The 13130-nt window shown below is 43.4% G+C and overlaps 1 non-coding gene across 1 annotated transcript; it reads left to right on the top strand.

Annotated features, from left to right (window-relative positions):
• Nucleotides 1-1258: 1258 nt before the first annotated feature.
• LOC131222156 (small nucleolar RNA R71) lies at nt 1259-1365 on the top strand. The gene has a single exon (XR_009159868.1). It is a non-coding gene; the product is annotated as a small nucleolar RNA R71 (small nucleolar RNA).
• The last annotated feature ends 11765 nt before the right edge of the window (nt 1366-13130 follow it).

The following is a 13130-nucleotide window of genomic DNA, read 5'->3' as shown; positions in this document are numbered from 1 at the left end:
ACCTAACTGTTTGTATACCGAGTAGGGAATCAAATTGACGCTCGCTCCTAAGTCAAGAAGTGCATGATCAATTCGATGGTTCCCGATTACACATGATATGGTTGGGCTACCGGGATCCTTGAATTTCTGCGGCACGTCTTGCTTTAGGATGGCACTCACTTTCTCAGTCAAGAAGATTTTCTTTTGAATAATTTTCCGTCTTTTGGTCGTGCATAAGTCTTTCAGGAATTTGGCATATAAAGGTATCTGTTTAACGACATCAAGTAGAGGAATGTTGACTTTCACCTGTTTCAACACCTCTATAATGTCCTGAGAGTTAGAGAGAGGTTTTGGTGAAACCAACCGTTGGGGGAATGGAGCAACTGGCTTCTCTAGAAGTTCCGGTTCTACTTTTTGTGGGGCATCACTGGATCCATCATTGTTGTCCTCTTCTGGTTCTTGAGGCTTTTTGGGCCTAACCGCAAGAGTTTTATCAATGATCTTCCCACTCCTAAGAGTGGTGATGGATTTAGCATGCCTCATTTGATTTGAAGAGCTGGGATCATTACTCTCGTACTGCGGTTTAGGATTGGGGAGAGGTTGTGCAGGAAGCATCCCCTTTTCTATAACCGTCATACGAGAGTCTATCTCTTGCATAAAATCTGTAATTCCCCGCATTGCCTGAGCCAGCTCTTGTATGGGATTTTGAACCGGTTCCTCTTGAGGTTTCACTTGATTTGGATTTTGATTGAAGAAACCCGGAGGAGTCGCCGTTTGTCCATTCCTCCAACTAAAGTTTGGATGATTTTTCCAGCCAGGATTGTATGTGTTGGAGTTAGGTCCAGTAAAAGGTCTTTGATAATTATTTACGGCATTGGCTTGTTCATTCAACACTCCTCGAAAGGCGGGTATTGTAGGACAGTTTTCAGTTGTGTGAATGTTGCAATCACAGATGCCGCAAACAATTTCGTTGACCTTATCCTTCTTTCCTTCCATGGCCTCAACTTTCCTTATGAGCGTAGTCACTTTACACTTGAGATCATCCTCTTCTTTCAAGAGATATAATCCACCTTTTTCCTTTAATTGAGTCGGCCTAGACGTGGTGTTCGCCATTGGGTAATAGTCCCATGATTGTGTTTTTTCAGCGAGACTATCGAGGTAATCCCATACCTCGTCAACATCTTTGTTGATGAACTCTCCATTACACATTGTCTCGACCATTTGGCGCATGGAAGATGTCAGTCCATCATAGAAAAAATTTGTAATGCGCCACGTTTCAAATCCGTGTTGTGGGCATGAACTGACCAAATCTTTGAACCTTTCCCAACATTGGAAGAATGCTTCATCTTCCTTTTGGGCAAAGTTCATGATTGCTTTTCTGAGGGTAATCGTTTTATGATGTGGGAAGAATTTTTTTATGAATTCCCTCTGCATATCGTTCCATGTACCAATGGATCTAGGACGCAGTGAATGTAACCACGTCTTAGCTTTCTCTTTTAAGGAAAAAGGAAAGAGTTTCAGCCTAATTGTATCCTCAGATACATTAGGAAAACATAATGTAGCTATAATCTCATCGAACTCTTTCAAATGTAAATATGGACTTTCTGATTCAAGTCCATGGAATTTGGGAAGGAGTTGGATAACTCCTGGCTTGATGTCCATTTGTCCTGTGTTTTCAGGAAAAATCATGCATGAGGGCGTACTCACTCCCGCCGGTTGTAGATAATCTCGTAAAGTACGAGGCGGGGGTGCTTGTTGCACCTCATTCTCATCTTGGGTATCCTCCACCCTGGGTGGAAGTGGAGGAGGTTGGTCTTCAGCCATAACCTCAGTTAACTCAGGGGATTTCGAGCGGTGTCTAGTCCTGCGATGGATAGTCAACCCCTCAACCAATCCTCCTTCAGTCAAGAGACGTCGAGTGTTGTCACGGGCCCACTTGGGCATGAAAACACTCGCAGCCCTTAATCAAATTCAAAGTCTAATCCTAAGAAAGGAAAAGAAAGTCTAAAAAGAAAGAGAGAGAGAGTTGGAAAGAAATTACCAAATTGATGCCCCTAAGTTAAGGACCTGCAAAAATAAAAACGAAATAAGTTAAATTCTAAAAGAAGAGGAACAATCCTTTAAAATAAAGGTAGAAGTAAACTAATTTCTAAAAGAAAGTGGAAACTTCTAAAATGAATTAGGAAAGTCCTAAACTAGAAAGTAAATTACTAAAAGAGAACTGAAAAATAGGAAGTATAGAAGGAGTGTACCGAATTAGAGATTTCTATCTTAAAGGCCTACAAAATAAGAAGGTTAGTTTCTAAACAAAAATTCTAAAACTAATTTAGGAAACAAATTAGATTTTAAAAGAGTTAAAATTAGAAAGTTACTAAAATAAAAATAGAAAGTTAATTTCTAAAAAGGGAAAGAAATAACCTAATTTCTAAAAATAAACTATTTCCTACAGAAGGGAGGATACTAGAGTTAGAAATTTTCTAAGATTTAAACCTTAATTCTAAAAACAGAAGAAGTAGAGAAATTAGGAGGGAATTACCAATTTAAGAACTTATGTCAGGATCCTACAAAACAGGAAAACAGGTTAAGTTCTAAAAATAGAATAAAATAAAATAAAAACTTCTATCCTAAAGTAAGTACAATCCTAATCCTAACCTAATTCTAAAACTAATTAATTTCAGAAAAACGTAACCGTCAGTCCCCGGCAACGGCGCCAAAAACTTGTTCACACCCCAAGTGCAGGGTTGTGATGTAGTAATAAACTCGGTAAGACCGAGGTCGAATCCACAGGGACTGAAACTTGTACGTGATCTGAAACTGACTAGATATAGAACTAGCAAAAAGATGTAATATAACTCCAATGTAAATTGATGTATAATGGTGGAATAATTATCTAAAACTTAAGTAATTCAGAGGAAGGAAACTAGGGATTCAGAGGATCCACTTGTAGGGATCAGGGAGATCTTTTGCCTGCATCAGGAATCATGGAAATCAAACTGAACTTACTTGATCTGGTTTTCAAGAGATGAGAGGTATATGAATTAGAATGGATTCCATCATCTAACCATGCCCAGGAGACAAAGCAAACAACAGGATTAAACTAATTACCAACCAATCAACAATGTATGAGGATCAGGAAAAGTACTGTCATCCTACCATGCCCATGGAGCAATGATGAACAACAGGGCTTCCTGACTTCATAAACATGAAAAGGGGAAGAAATATTCAAAGCCATTGCAGACCCATTGTAATTTTAGTCACAACAGACCATTAAAGACTAACAAAACTATTCCTTGAATAATCAACTTAAACTCAGTTCAGAAATTTAAATTAAGTGCATAGAATTAGACTCTCCCATCTCGCTACAGGCTTCACCTCTTAGCCCTAGCTAAGAGGATTAGCCACACATGGATGGCCTGAAATTAATACAAGTGAAAAGAAAAAAAACGGAACACAAAGAAAAAGGAAAGAAGAAAACCCTTAGTGTTTGCACATTCTAGCAGCCCAAGCCACCTCCACGTTTTCTCCTCTTTCTTTCTTCCTTGCTCCTGCTCAGCACTCCCAGCCAACGTGCAGCCCTTCCTTTCAACCAAAGACCAGCTGTGCACTCCACGTTCAGCCCGATGGAAACCAAGCTTCAGCTCTCCACGTCCCTGCTACCTCCCTCCTCACGTTTCTTCCCTTTCTCTCCCCAAAACCGAGAACTCCCCTCTCCAACAAAAACCGATCCCTTTTATAGAGGATAGAGATCGGTGGGAGTAGTTGTTGTAACGGAGTCGGAAACTCCCTCAGTTTACGCAGCAGGATTCAAAGAAAAACTTACGCATCTGTGATGATTGGCGGACCATAATCAATGCTGGCACAAAAATCCACTCCGTCCAGTGGATTCACGTCCGATTTTCAGTCGGAGATGGACCAATTTGGCTTGGATTCGACATGAATCATGGGACTTGTGCTTCTACCGTTCGTCCTCTGTTTAGAAAAAAAAAACGATCTTCATTGTTTATTGAGATTCCTCCACCTAGGCTTGGATGAGGGGACCCGTGGGCCCCTACTGGTCGGTCCGGATTGGAAAATTGATGTACGACGGTGGTCCACAGAGCTTCGTCCGATGCCGGATTGCGAAACAGAGCTTCCGCAATTCCCTCTGTTGTGGTTGTTGGGGCCATGATCGACGTATACGGAGAAATCCAGTCCATCCATTAGATTTCTTGCAAAAAACCATCCAGGAATGGATTGTTTTGGCTAATAGTAGATGTGGCCCATGGAACTTTGAATTTCACCGCCCATTCTGCGTTAAACGGCTAGGAACGTGCGATAAGTTGCATGGTGGAGAAAAAACACCTAAGCGAGGGTCTTGGCCATCCTCCGGATCAAATGGACGGTTTGGATCGTTGAACTGAGGAGCGAGTGGGGTCCACTATGATCTCCCGGCGAAAACAGCAATGCACGGCGTAAAACGCTGTGCGTTTTAGTTGAAATTGGAAGAAGAAGACGGGCAGAGGTCGGATTGACCGACTTCTCGTTCCTGTGCACGGCCAGTGCACTTATGCACTATGCACACACACACTCCAATGGGGTCCATTATGATGCTTTTGAGAGATCCGCTCCGTCTATCCGTTTTGGCAGCTCATTTAAACAGTTGAGCCCAAGATTGAAGCACTTTCAGACACCAGGCGGGCCCCAAATCACTGATCTATGGGCTGATCTGTCCGTTGGGCCACTTTCAGGGGGATCCAATGGCTGAAATTTGACGTGTACGGTTAGTTTTTGGTCTTTAGGCCATATGTGAAGTTTCGAACCGAACGGATGGTAGAAACCCTGTGATCTTGCATTCTGGCTGACTTTCAGGCCGTTTGAGCTTTGGTTTCTCGATTTTTTTTCCGGGTCCCTGATGTATAATTCTGTTGATCTTGTGTCTCTGGAGTCCGTCCCATGATTTAGTGTCATTAGAGCATTAAGTCCATGCTTTAAGCACCCTTTTCGGTCCAGGCTCGTACATACACTCTGCATCACAAATACAATTAAATTAGGCTATTAAACGGTATCATGCTTGTAAATCCATGCAATAAATGGGTCTGATATGCAATATTTGACCCTCAACACAGCGCCCAGGCTGAGAACACTAAAACAACGGCTTAAGTTTCTGGGGAGAATTGTTGATGGATAGCATTCTTGTATGGAATATTCGGGGTATTGAAAATCAAAATTCTATCAGAACAGCAAAAAGATTGATCAAAACCTACAAGCCTTGGATCATTGCCTTCTTGGAACCTATGCTTGGCGAGGACAAGAGAGTGAGAACTGGTCTTAAACTCGGTTTTCACTCCTCTTTCTCCAATATTGAATCAGGTGGTAAGATTTGGTTGTTCTATCATAATGAAATTTCTGTTAATATAATTCTTATGTCATCTCAGTCCCTGTCAGTTGCAGTTATTTCTCAGCATCTTCCATTCCCTGTATATCTCACCTTTGTGTACGCTAGCTGTGACAGAAATTGTAGAAGAATTTTATGGCAGGAAATATCGGTATTGTCCAGGTCTTTGCAGGGTCTGTGGGCAGTGAGTGGAGATTTCAGTACTGTGTCAGATATGTCAGAGAGAAGGAGTCGAAGACAACAAGCCAGTCCTAGTTCCCAAGAGTTTGTTGATGCGATTAATGATGCCGGCCTGATGGATGCAGGTTTTGTAGGTCCAAGATTCACGTGGTGCAACAATCAAGTCGGATCCTTTAGAGCATGGGCGAGGCTTGATAGGGTCCTCATCAATGGTTCTTGGTCATCAGCATTTCCTTCCTTTTATGTGAAGCACCTCCCCCGATTAAATTCTGATCATGCCCCTCTGTTGTTGGCCCTTCCCCACAGCATTCCTTCTGGCCCAAAGCCTTTTAGATTTCAGCGGATGTGGACCCATCATGCAGATTTCTCGCGGGTAGTGAAAGAAGCGTGGGATTTACCTACCTCCTCTCACCCCATGTTCAACCTAATTATGAAGCTGAAAAATGTTAAGAGGGCCCTTAAGACTTGGAATAAAGAAAGCTTTGGAAATATTTTCGAGCAACTTAAAGAAGCTAAGCGCAATGTTTCGGCCTTAGAGGAGCGGCTGCAAAATTTACAGCCAGACTCTAATTCTGTCGGGACAACCCAGCTCCAACTTGCAGCGGCTACTAAAAATCTCAGGAGGGTAGAGATGTTGGAGGAGATCTATTGGAAGCAGAAAGCAAGAATCAATTGGCTAGAGGAGGGTTATAGAAACACCAAGCTTTTCCATGCTTCAGCCAAGGAGAAACAGAGAAGGGCAGCGATCAGACTTATCAAGCTCGACTCAGGCCGTAGGTTGGAAGAGCAAGCTGATATAAAAGAGGCTGCTTGCAGCTATTTTGAGAACCTGTTAGCAGCTGAAAACGTGCAAATCAACAACTCTATTCTGGCTCCAATTCCTTCCTTGGTGTCTCAGGAGATGAACGCTACTCTGATGGCCCTCCCCTCGCTCCTCGAAGTCCATTCGGCGGTGAAGAACATCCCTAGAGATGCTGCCCCTGGGCCTTATGGCTATGCAGGTAGTTTTTTCTCCTCCTGCTGGGAGATAGTCGGAAACGACCTTCACAAAGCGGCCACGCACATTTTTCAGGGTGGTGTTTTTCCTAGGGCTATGTCAGCATCCCTTATTTGTCTTATTCCAAAAAAATCTGCCCCATCATCCTTTTCAGATTTCAGGCCTATTAGCCTGTGTAACTGCATATACAAAATCATATCCTCCATCATCGCGGCAAGGCTGAATTCCGTGCTTCCTTTGCTTATCTCCCCGGAGCAAGGAGCCTTTGTTAAGGGCAGATCGATGGCTGAGAGCATCGCGCTGGCCCAGGAAGTGGTTAGAGAGCTAAACAGGAAAGTTCATGGAGGGAATGTAGTGATAAAGCTCGACATGGAGAAAGCATATGATAGGCTAGACTGGAATTTCTTGAAGCTAGTGCTTTTGAAATTTGATTTCAGTGATTCCTGGGTCAAGATGGCTGAAAATTGTTGGAGTAATGCTTGGTTTTCGATTCTCATCAACGGTGAAGCCACCGGTTTTTTCAAATCTTCGAGAGGTATTCGGCAGGGTGACCCTCTTTCTCCAAGTCTGTTTATTCTAGCAGCTGAGGTTCTCAGCAGAGGGATTAAAGGCCTGATCGATCAAGGTAAATGTGCTCCGTTCAAGCTTAGAAGGGGGTGTCCGATCATCTCCCATCTCTTATATGCGGATGACACTCTCATTTTCGTCAACGGGGGCATTGCTTCTCTTCGCGCGATCAAGCTTTTCATGGAATCTTATCAAAGAGCTTCAGGTCAAAAAATAAATTTTCACAAAAGCGTGCTTATCTGCACGGCCAAACTTCCTCCAATCAGGGCCAGAAGAATCGAACGATTGCTTGGCATCTCACAGTGCTCTTCAAGTCTCTCTTATTTGGGCGTGCCATTGGCTTTAGGTAGATTGAAATTGAGTGCATTTCTCCCTCTTATCCACAAGATTGAGAGCCGGATTGGTGGTTGGTAAGCGCATTTCCTTTCTCAGGCTGGCAAGCTAGTGCTGGTTAAGCATGTTCTTGGGAGTATTCCAGTTCACTCCATGGCTGCAACTCTTGTCCCTTCGAGTGTCTTAAAGTCGTTGGCGCGCCATTTTGCCAACTTTCTTTGGGGCTGGTATGAGGGTAAGAAGAAGCTCCATTGGAGCAGTCGGTAAGTTTGCCTAAAGCTGAAGGCGGATTGGGTGTTAGGAAATTGTCGGAATTCATGAAGGCTCTCTGGATGAAGCTGGGGTGGGCTACCAAGTACAAGGAAGGTAATAGCCTGTGGAAAAATTTCATTGAGGCGAAATACAAGTTACTTCAGTTTGCGGTTGGTTCTGTCAGCCCGCCTTCGTTCGCCTCTCCCCTTTGGAAGCAGATTCATGCGTTGCTGCCTATTCTGGATGGTAATGTGTGTTGAAAAATCGGTAGTGGATCCTGCAGCTTCTGGTCTGACAATTGGACAGGTATGGGCCCACTTATCAATCATTCCACGTCTCATATCCCTGCATCTCTGCTTGCCACCCCAGTTAACCAAGTGCTTGGGCGGAACGGGCCTCTCCCGCCTACGTCTCTCTTCTCCTTTCTCCCTCAGCATGTTATAGACTTTATCTTTCAGGGAGGCTTCTGCCTGTCAGAAAGAGCAGATTGTTGTGTCTGGCCTTTCACTGCGTCAGGTGTGTTCTCAGTTAAGTCAGCGTGGCAACTCAGTAGGGCTGCCCTCCCGCGCAGGACCTGGTCAAGATGGGTCTGGCATGAGAAAATGCCTCCCAAAGTCTCTCTATTCGTCTGGAGAATCTTGCATAGGGCGATTCCAACTGATGTAGACGTTCAGGGGCGAGGTGTATCTTTGGCCTCTAAGTGCGTTTGCTGCGATGGCATTGCATCCGGTGGCCACAAATCTGAATCCTTGCATCATCTTTTCTTCAGCAGTGAGACAGCTTCAGACGTATGGAAAATTTTTGGGCAGGCCTTCGGCATTCCTTTCGTCGCCAATTTGTCTATCCTAGACACCCTCGATCTATGGTGGAACCCAGTAGGACTGCAACGGCATCTTTCCCCGCTTCTTAGGATTTCTCCCTCTTTGATTTTGTGGGAGATCTGGAAGTCTAGGAACTCAGCTAAATATGATGGCAAGCCTATGAAGGTGGCTGAGATTGTGTTCAAGGTGAGGTGTGAGATTTCCTCGCTAGTTAAGCGTGCCCCTGACCTATTGTACCCGCCTCCTTCTAGCTCTTCTTGCTCTTTTTTGGGGATTTCTGTCTCTCCCCGCCCTCGCTCTCTCCCTACAATCGTCAGGTGGGGGAAACCTCGTAGGGGATGGATCAAGCTCAACACTGATGGCTCGGCAAGGGGTAACCCAGGGCCGGCTGGGGGTGGTGGTGTTTGCAGGGGTGATAATGGCGACTTTATTTTTGCCTTTTCAGCTGGCTATGGGCTAGCTTCCAACACATATGCGGAACTCCGTGCGGTCCATGATGGGATTGCCCATTGTTTTAGATTAGGCTTCTCCCGACTCTAAACTGGTGGTTGATTTCCTCAACGGTACCGCGTGCCCCTCATGGAAATGGGTCTACTGGATAGATAGAATTCTGAGATGGAGATCTTCTGCTCAAATTCTTTTCTATCATATTTATCGAGAAGGTAACGGTCTTACAGATGGTATGGCTCGTATGGGCAGCGAGTCCCAAGTTTCTTTGCTCTTTTGTCGCTCATCGCTCCTCCCGAGGCATGTTAGAGGCAGCCTTTTCCTTGACAAGCTAGGCCTAGGGGCAATTCGGCTTGGTCCTCTCAGTGGTTAGATCGGTGTGCTTTGCAGTTTGCCCTGAGCTCTGTCAGTGGCTTTTTTTTTGGCAGCTTTTGTTCCTTGCTCCCCTCAAGCCTCTTTCGTTTAAGCCCAGCTTCCAGTCTGGTTGATCTTTCCTTTTTCGTCATCGTTGGGGTTCAATTATGCCCTGTTCTCTGCAGGATGGCTGCAGTTTTTCTCTCTGCTCTTTTTTGCTTCATATTTAGGCTATATGATAGGAAGGGCCCGACCTTTTTGTGGTGCCCACCTGAAATACTAATCTGTTCTTCTCTCTTCATACCTTCAATGGAAAAAAAAGTTTAATGTGAAAAAAAAGAAGTGTAAGTTTACTAATTCCGAGTAAGTACTTAAAGTTTCTAAATAGGCATTCGTAGTGATGAAAAGCACAATAAAATAATAATCTTTACAAGTTGATTGGGAATACCATATTAGGTGAAGTTGCATGGTGGGTGTCATTATCACTACTTCTTCATGTAGTATATTCCACCTGAGGCTCAGATGTCCCTCATTTTTGGGCTCATACCCTAATTTGTAAAAATGGATGAACCATGTGGAAAAAAAAAACCGCCCCATGGAGCCACTGCTTCGACCTATTTCCATCCAAGCGGAGCAGGACGCAATCCGCTGCAGCAAAGCATGCCCATCAATGCAAATTAATGAGCAGAGGATAGTTGATGACCACGAAAGTTTTGGATTAGGCTGATATTATTGTCTTCCCTTCGACAAGAGGAAATCACCATGTGAACAGGTTGCATGGCATATAAACACCACGGATGGGCCGTGGAAGGTTTCAATAGTGGGTGTCTTCCTCTTCACCGTTTACCATGGTGTGGCCCGCTTAAGCTATGGACCTGCCTCGTCTTTACACTTATGTCCTGCATAACCAATGAATGGAGAGTGTCACATGGACATCTCAATGGCTCCCTTGAGCTTCGGCCGGGCTCTTGTAACTCGTGTTGCAGGAAGTAGTGTCTTTCACGTACTAATACTATGGCTGAAAGTTGGGCAAGTTGAGTTGAGTTGGGTCGGGTCGGGTTCATGCTCAACCCTAGCCCAACCCAAAGTTCTTGTACCTCAACCCTAACCGAACCCAACCTAACCTCGGGTTGGGAATTCTCAATCCAAGCCTAACCCAAGCAGGTTCGGTCGTATTGGTCCTAATATATTTAATGATTGCATTAGTTTATTATATTTCAATACATGTCTTATTTTTTATATCTATAATTTTATTAATTATATATGTAGCTATTTATCAGAAAAAACTCCATTTATTCTAAACAAACAAGTTAAAATATAAGACAACTACTCATTTAAAAGTCATGTTGTGTAATACACAATCTATTTGGGAGAGAGAAATCCAGCATATCTTGTTAGCTTGAGTCATCGAAAATGAAGTGGACCAATGAGACCCAACAACACTGGAATTTCTCTTCAACACATACAATCCACACTCAATTATAATTTATAAGTTAATTAATATATTGATCGGGTTCGGGTTGGATCGGGCAACCCAAGACCTCAACTCGAGCCCAACCCAAGTTTATAGGGTAGGTGTTTGTACAGCCCAAGCTTGAAATGGGACTTGATAAATCCTGCCCAAGCCCAACCCATTGGCGGGTCAATCACGGTCGGTCGGTTTAACCTGCCCAACTTTCAGCCCTAACTAATACGTGAACAATATTTCATCTGTTCATTTTCCACCATGACCAGATGACAACTGGGAAAGCGACCGATCAATATTACTTTCTGTCATGTCCTCGGACATTTTTGCTCAGGACCACAGCATTGGAAAATATTTCCTTACAGCTTGGCGACGTGTATACATGGCATTGGCTAGCTGTACGATCGTGTTAAAATGTGACAGAAGGGGATACGGACCCTGACACTACCGATGCCCATCGTGTTATAATGTGACCGAATTTTATTAGTTCATGTGCGGCTGTCAATGATACTCAGGCAACGTTAGAGAGTTGGAAGTCTATTAACCTTACCGTGAGGCCCACCTTAATTATGTATTGTATATCCATGGTGTCATACCTTTCTCCAACCCATTTTTTGACTTTCCCCGGCCCAAAAATTAAGCAGATCCAAATCTAATGGGGACAACACCACATGAAATAGTGGCGATCAAGTGCCTCACCAATAAAAATTCCAAAAGGCCTATTATAAGGTTTTCCTAATGTTTATTTGCCATCCAACGTGTAAATAACGTAAAAAAGAACTAGGTGAAGGGACAATACAACGGTTAGCTTGGTCCAAAGCTTGTGTAAGCTACAATTTCTTTTTTCTTTTTCTTTCTTTAATTATTTATTTATTTTATTTTTATAATAGTCATTCATCGCTGTTTTTAATAGTGTGATCCACCCGAAATTTGGAACTTCTTAAGGCTTGGGATGGCATCCTAAAATGAGATGAAAAAATAGATGGACGGCGTGGACATACAACAGTTACATCACATCAAGGTGGCCCCACACGTTATGGTAACACCCAGTAAGGTATTACCCGGGTAACAGCTAATCCCCACCGTGGAGAGTTGTTAGGTTTGTTACCCCCTTGACCCAGAAATATAGCTGGCGATTCCAACGCCCTTTCGTTTTTCGGCATGAAAGAAATTTTCAAGACCGGATAGGGAGCAGAGGTGGGCATTGACCGCGTACCGGATACGGTCCAACCTAATTCGGTCCGAAATCTACGTGGCTGGATCCGATTTCGATCTGATCCAGCACGGAGTTCGAGGCATCTGACCTGAACCGATCCATTGCATGATTAATGGCCTGACCCGAACTGAGTCCGGCTGGGTCAGGGAAACCGAGTCGGATCGGATTGGGTACAAATTGATTTTTTTTAACGGTGAAAATCATTATCCTTGCTCCTATTTTCAGTGTGGTCCATTTGAACTTGATATATGATTTTTTTTCCTTTTTACCAAATGCTTTAAAATGATTACGAAAAATTGATAAACAATATGGATATAATAAATACATCATTGTGGGGCCCACGTAATGTGGATCTCATTTGAGCCGTTCGTACAACTCGGAGCTTGAGGAGTACAGCTGTGATTTTAATTATGACATTGGTAGCTCTAGGTTCAAATGTTGTGATTTTAATTATGACATTGGTAGCTTTAGGTTCAAATGTAGAGAAGGCTTGAATAAGTTGTCACTCTGCTGACTTTGATGGTTTGTACACATGCACAAATTTACTGTACATATCGGCCAACATGCAACTCAATCTAAACCATCCAAATAGTTTATCATTGTATACAATGTATCATGACCCAAAAAATTACACTGATATTACAATTTGAAGTTTTTGATGGGTAGGCAACTAATAGACGGCTAACATAAGAAATAGTCAATGGTACACTGGATAAATGCACCATCCACAAGTGGGTCACACTATTTGGATGGCTTGGATTCAGACATATGTTTTTCTACTGTCCAATGGCTAAGTGCGTGTACATGGATCCCGTGCATCGGCAATAGGTCAAACAACTCCTCGCAGAAATGACGTGCGCAGCACGCTAGTAGTTGTCACATTGTGCAAGGGACTCCCATGCATAGTGTAACGTTAGCAAGTTTTGTGTGTCTCATCATGAGGTATGTGTTATATCCAAACCGTCCATCCATTTGACGAGCTCGTTTTAAGGCTTGAGATGAAAAATAAGACAGATCTAACTATCAAGTGGACCGCACTTAAAAAAGCTGTGGTGATTCAACGTCTACCATCGAAACCCTTTTTGGATTAATTTGAAATTTGTTTTTCCTCTCAATACAGGCCTCTGTTACCTTATGAACAAATT

This window comes from Magnolia sinica, chromosome 1 (genome assembly GCF_029962835.1).
Source record: "Magnolia sinica isolate HGM2019 chromosome 1, MsV1, whole genome shotgun sequence".
Taxonomy (NCBI): Eukaryota; Viridiplantae; Streptophyta; class Magnoliopsida; order Magnoliales; family Magnoliaceae; genus Magnolia; species Magnolia sinica.
Note: the sequence above shows the minus strand (reverse complement) of the source record. Positions and strands in the feature narration are given on the sequence as shown.